This window comes from Pogona vitticeps, chromosome 14 (genome assembly GCF_051106095.1).
Source record: "Pogona vitticeps strain Pit_001003342236 chromosome 14, PviZW2.1, whole genome shotgun sequence".
NCBI classification, from domain to species: Eukaryota; Metazoa; Chordata; class Lepidosauria; order Squamata; family Agamidae; genus Pogona; species Pogona vitticeps.
In genome coordinates, this window is record NC_135796.1 from 7,173,209 (window position 1) to 7,179,208 (window position 6,000).

Below are 6,000 nucleotides of genomic sequence, written 5' to 3' on the forward strand. Positions count from 1 at the left end.
GATGTAGCAAGGCACCAGAGCTGGGGATTCTCCCTTACAACAGGCAATAAAAAGGATTTCAACAGTGTGCCTTTGCTTATGTTAAATTTAACACAGAAGAAGTGAGAGGATTGGGGGAAACAACCAAACGGCCGTTGGATCATTTCTTTCCTTTCCTTTTGATGGTCTTCTCTTTTCATTCTATAACACCCACATTCTGTTGCATTCAAAAAAGCCGAAACTTTCATCTAACTGAAGACCTTTTGTTAAAGCTCAGTATGTTTTTCATATTTAAACGTTTAGAGTCAAGAGCAAGAATAATGTACTTATGTGGCAGTAACTCCCATAACTATACCTACACTTGAAATCGGTCAAGCAAATGCTGCAGACTATGACTTTCTGTGCATCCCAAGGATGAATGATTTCAATTCATTTTGTATAACATTCATATGTTTTCAAGCACTAGTTTATCCTGACCCATTTCTGTATCAGTTTGCAAATGATGTTTAATATCTACATAAACATTTATATGCTTATATGTTTATATTAATATATATGCATATATTTCCCTTGATACAGGCATTTCATTTGCAAGTATTGTCCTCTACTATATGCATTATATATGCATGTTCTAAAATTATTGAACAGTATTGCAGGATATAGAGACATGCAACCAGTAAAAGAGAATTGTATCATAGTCTACATATTTTTAATGAAACACACAACTCACACTTTCCATCATAATGAGTTCTTGCACTTCAAATATTAGTACTGCATCACTGCAAACCATTGCTATCTGATTATATCTAATGTACAGTAGTTAAAATAGTATTATAATCAGACAGCGAAAAATTTCCCTGTTGAGAAATGTTACAAAATGTTGCCTTTTTTTTTTTTTTTTTTGGCTTTGGGGGGGAAGAAAGAAATGTTTTGAAATTGATGGGATCTCTCAAAGAAAGGAAACAAACTGACAAATAGACAGCAACTGTGATCAAAATGGGCTGGAATGACTCTTCTCCAGGACATAGTAGACATTAGAGATATAGGAACTGATAAAGGAATAAGGGTCACTGCTGCCTAACACAGTGGTCCCCAACCTTGGGCCTCCAGATGTTCTTGGACTACAACTCCCAGAAACCTCCACCACCACCTCTGCTGGCCAGGATTTCTGGGAGTTGAAGTCCAAGAACATCTGGAGGCCCAAGGTTGGGGACCACTGGCCTAACACATTCAGATTCACATTCAATAGGCATAAGAATATAAGAGGAGCCCTGCTGGATCAGGCCACCGTCGTCGTCGTTTAGTCGTGTCCGACTCTTTGTGACCCCATGGACCAAGGCCCCATCTTATCCAGCTTCCTGTATCTCACAGTAGCCCCTCCGGATGCCCCTGGGAGCACACAAGACAATGAGAGACCTTTCTCCTTATCCCCCTCCCCTGCGTATGGCATTTGGAGGTACCTCCCTTCTAAGCCTGGAGATTGTATATTCCCATCATGGCTTGTAACCTGCAATGGACTTTTCCTCAAGGAATCTGTCTAATGCCCTTTTCAAGGCCTCTAGGCCAGATGCTCTCATCACATCCTGCAGCAAGGAGTTCCACAGACTAACAACATGCTGGGTTAATAAATGTTTTCTTTGGTCTATTCTCCCAACACTCAGTTGGAGTGGATGTCCCCTGGTTCTGGTATTGTGTGAGAAGGGGACAGAACTTGGCCGCCTAGAGTAGTCCACCACGACTAGATAGGCGGGATATAAATTAAATAAATAAATAAATAAATAAATAAACTTCCCTCTACCCACTTTATTCCACCCCCTGCATAATTTTATACATTTTAGACATCATGTCCCCACTCAGGCGCCTTTTCTCTAGACTAAAGCACCCCAAATGCTGTAGCCTTTCCTCATAAGGGAGGTGCCCCAGCACAGTCATCATTTTAGTCATTCTCTTCTGCACCTTTTCCAGTTCCACAAAGTCTTTTTTTAGTTGCACTGACCAGAATTGTATAAAAACTGACCAAAACTGCATTTTGTATAATGACGTTATAATGTTGGCTGTTTCATTTTCAATCCCCTTTTGAATGATACCTAGCATGGAATTGGCCTTCTTCACTGCTGCCACACAGAGGGTTGACACTTTCATCGAGCTGTCTTTTAGCACACCAAGATCTGTTTCCTGATCCATCACAGCAAGCTCAGAACCCACTAGTTAATAAATAGTTTCCCAGTTTGGGGAGATCCTTCTGGAGCTCTTCACAATCCCTTCTGGTCTTCACCACCCAGAAAAGACCAAACACCTTAACCTTCCTCAGCACATCAGCTGATGTTTTCCTTATACGGTGCTGCATTGCAACACTTTGGTAGCCTGGCAGTCCCATCCAATCATTACTTGCCTGCCTGTTATCAAGACCCCTTTCTTCACATGGTGACTAGTATATTTTAAAGGGAAAAGATCCCAGTCATATGTAGACTCTACATGCAAGCAAGAATGCTGGAAATGGGTTCTTGCAAATCGAACATACTTCTAGGAGTTTTATATTTTCAGACACAGCATTCTCCAAGGAGAAGAAAGAAGGGAAGAGGAGAGATTAGCTACCCCTCTCCAAGCACATTAATAACAACTAGATAGGTAAAAACTGAATTTGCCTGAATTGCAAAATTTGGACCCAGTTCAGAGCAATTAAAGCCATTATATTCAGATTTGATTGAACTCTTTGCACTTTTTTTAAAGGAACTAGCCCATTCCTTCATCTAGACTGTGGTCTACATGCAGCTACTAGTTCCAGCTAGAGTATATGCAGCTAACCAAGTTATGAATAATGAATGCTTATGCAAGTACCATAGATTCATTGGGTCCATTTTAGTTGGGACTAGTAATTCATTTTAAAGTAAGGATTGTGACTGGGAACAGAAGGCAATCTGAAATGAGAAACAGGGGCAAATGATTAAATCTTCCTTACTTCCTTGCCATGGCTTTCATATGGATCCTTTACTTGATGTTTACTTAAAACAACAACGAAAGCTACTCGGGTGAATATCATTACATCTACTTTGGCTCTACTTTACCACATACAGTAAAATATGCTCCCCAGTAGGATGAGGAGGTGATAAAAAGCTATATACAGCTGTTTGTTGTCTCTTTACAAATGGGCAGCATATGGTTCATATAGTACAAAGGCAATCTATCAGCAGAAAAATAGGGTAGATATTCTGGGAGAAGGAGGTTCCCCCAACATTTCTCTGGCTACAGTTTTTAAAGACTCCCACTGGTATCTTTCCGTCTTTTTCTTTTTCCCCATTAAAGGGGAGAAAATTACTTCCTAAAATGTTCAAAAGCTTTTCCTCAGTTTGTTATTAAAGCAATTATCTAGCATAACACAGTGCAAAAGCGCAAAGTAACCTAATGGGAAACAAATGTTCTAAAGAACTCAGTAAAACTTCAGAGTCCTTATTGAAAAATGAGGGAAAAGTGACCTAAGGGGAAAGAGGCAACTGTGGAAAGATTTTCCACCTGGCCTCGGGCCCGCACATCAAAAAGATGTCGGAAGGAGGCGATTTATAATCTTCGTCTGGTTGTCTTCGAACCTCACTATCTGTCTGTCAGTCTCTCCACCCCATTTCCATGATTTTTGGCTGCAATTTATTTGTGCCAAATTAATTTAGTTGCTGTAGAATCCACAAAGGTGGGGAGAGGATGTCTAAGGACTTTTTGTGGCCATCGGTTGTGTACAAATTGTTGCTGAGCAGAAATAGAAAACATTTGCTTTTTATTTTGTTAAAGTAATTTCGAGTCCTCACTTTGAGTGGATAGCTTCCTGTGAGATTAATTGCTTCACATACCGGTAGTTTAGAGGTTTGTTTAAATTATCTGAGACCAAAGTGCATCTTTTCTAATAGCAGGTAAAATACGGTAAGCTTTCCAGTGAAGTCAGCTCAATCCTCCTTTAGCTCAGGCTCTTGAGGACTGACAGCCAGGGTCCAATCAATCTCGTCAGATAAATAAAAGCTCATCAGAGAGGATTTTTTAAAGTATTTTTTTCTTTTTGTTTCCATTATAGTTTTAAAATAATAATTTCTGTAGCACTGAAATTTCCTCATGGCCTAAATTAGAGCTTTTTCTACAATTCTCTCAAATAACACCTTTCACCCCTTTTCAGTTTACTTAGCATGACATCCAGCCAACTGCAAAGCTCGCTGATTATTTTAATTAGCAGCAAGAATGGCTTCCACTGCTCCTAGAGCAATGTCCCTGATTAATACAATGGCTTATCCCTCTACAAGTTGTTCCTTCCTCCTCTCTATCCATGAGAAGCATTACTTTTGTTAGCTTTTGAGTAGGAGCAATCATTCTTGACAAAGCAGAATCCACTAGTTCAGGAATGAGTTTGGAAACTGGGCAAAGCAGAGGGATGAACTGTGTACAAAGTACAGATGCAAGTCATTCCCTACACTGGATAGGATCGCGGGGGCATTGTAGACTAACATCAAGGCAACGTTTTGCCCACCTGTATTAGACAATTTTCCATGTAAAAATCTGTTGTGTTGCATTTCCAGTCTCAACAACAGCTTTGTCACATTTGCATAATTATTGTTTGGATTGTACTTTGGCTTCAGAAATGTGTCAAAGTGGACCAAAGCAAGGATATCTGTACATTATCATAGCAGACACAGAAGCTTCCAGAAGCTCTTAGGTCTGGTTTGTGCCCCCCCCCCCAAAAAAAAATCACTGAAGTTTCCTTCATAGTTTGGGCTGGTTAAAAATGCTGAACTTTGAACAAAAATACCCAGCGAAAGCAAAAGAAGCAATTGCCAAAAGAGCATGAGATTAGCTAAGGCTCCAATGAAGGGAAAAGTCTCCCTGGAAATTCTAATTCTTGAGCCTTGGGTAGGACTCAGACTGATTTTACTGGACCCCATTTATTCCCCAGTCAATTGACCAATGATTGTTACTCATCCAGACATTGTAATAGGAGGGTCTGTCATCAATAATTAGACCACTGGATTCATGAATGTTCTTGCTTATTCTTTAAGGCATGTGTGACTGTCTTGTGGAAATTAGGAATTCCCTTATAATTAATAATGATCATGTGCTAAAAATCCCAACTTCCATTTTTTTATTAGCCTTTTGTATATAAAAGAAAATAACTCTGCAAGTAGCTTAAGTAGAAAAGGGGGAAACTTGTACTTACAATTGATCTTCAGTTACAATCAAAAGAGTAAGAAGGGTAAAAAAAGAAATTGTAGCCTCAACCATTTACAAAGCTCAGTCCACCATTGCAGCTGCATAGTCAGGGCAGAATGTACATGCCTGTGCTGGTCAATGGTTAGAGGAGAAGATGGGGAAAAACAAGCAGGACAAATAGGAAAAGGGAAGGGGCTAGCCAGAGGCATGAAAAATAACTTTGCTAATTTGGTGGTGTGAAAAGAAAGAATCACTGCAGATTCTAAAAACCTTCCTCCCACTGATACCTAGTGTTACAAAGCATGTGAGATTGTTAATTTCTCCATTAGAAAGTGGAATGGACAAACAACTCTCTTGTACAGGCTTTGCATGGTTGGACAAAGTAGACTGGTTGGACTTTCACGCTCCTAATTTTTAATGCATTTAGTTGCGGTTTTTGGCTTTATATACCAAACAACACCAGGTTTCCAGGTCTAGCTAATGTATTAATGTTCCATAATATCTCTAGTAAAGTGTTGCAGTTAAGCTTGGTGGAAAATTAAAACAACATCTAGACTGTAGACATTTACTGTATGGCTATTGCCCCTTCATGGATTGCTGCCTTGTCATGGTGAAGGGGCTTGAGTAATTCAGAGGAGCTATGGGCTATGCCGTGCAGGGACACCCAAGACAGACAGGTCATAGTGGAGAGTTCTAACTAAACGCGATCCACCTGGAGCAGGAACTGGCAAGCTACTCCAGTATCTTTGCCAAGAACGCCCCATGAACAGAAAGGCTAAAAGATATGACACTGGAAGATGAGCCCCTCAGGTCGGAAGGCATCCAACATGTTACAGGGGA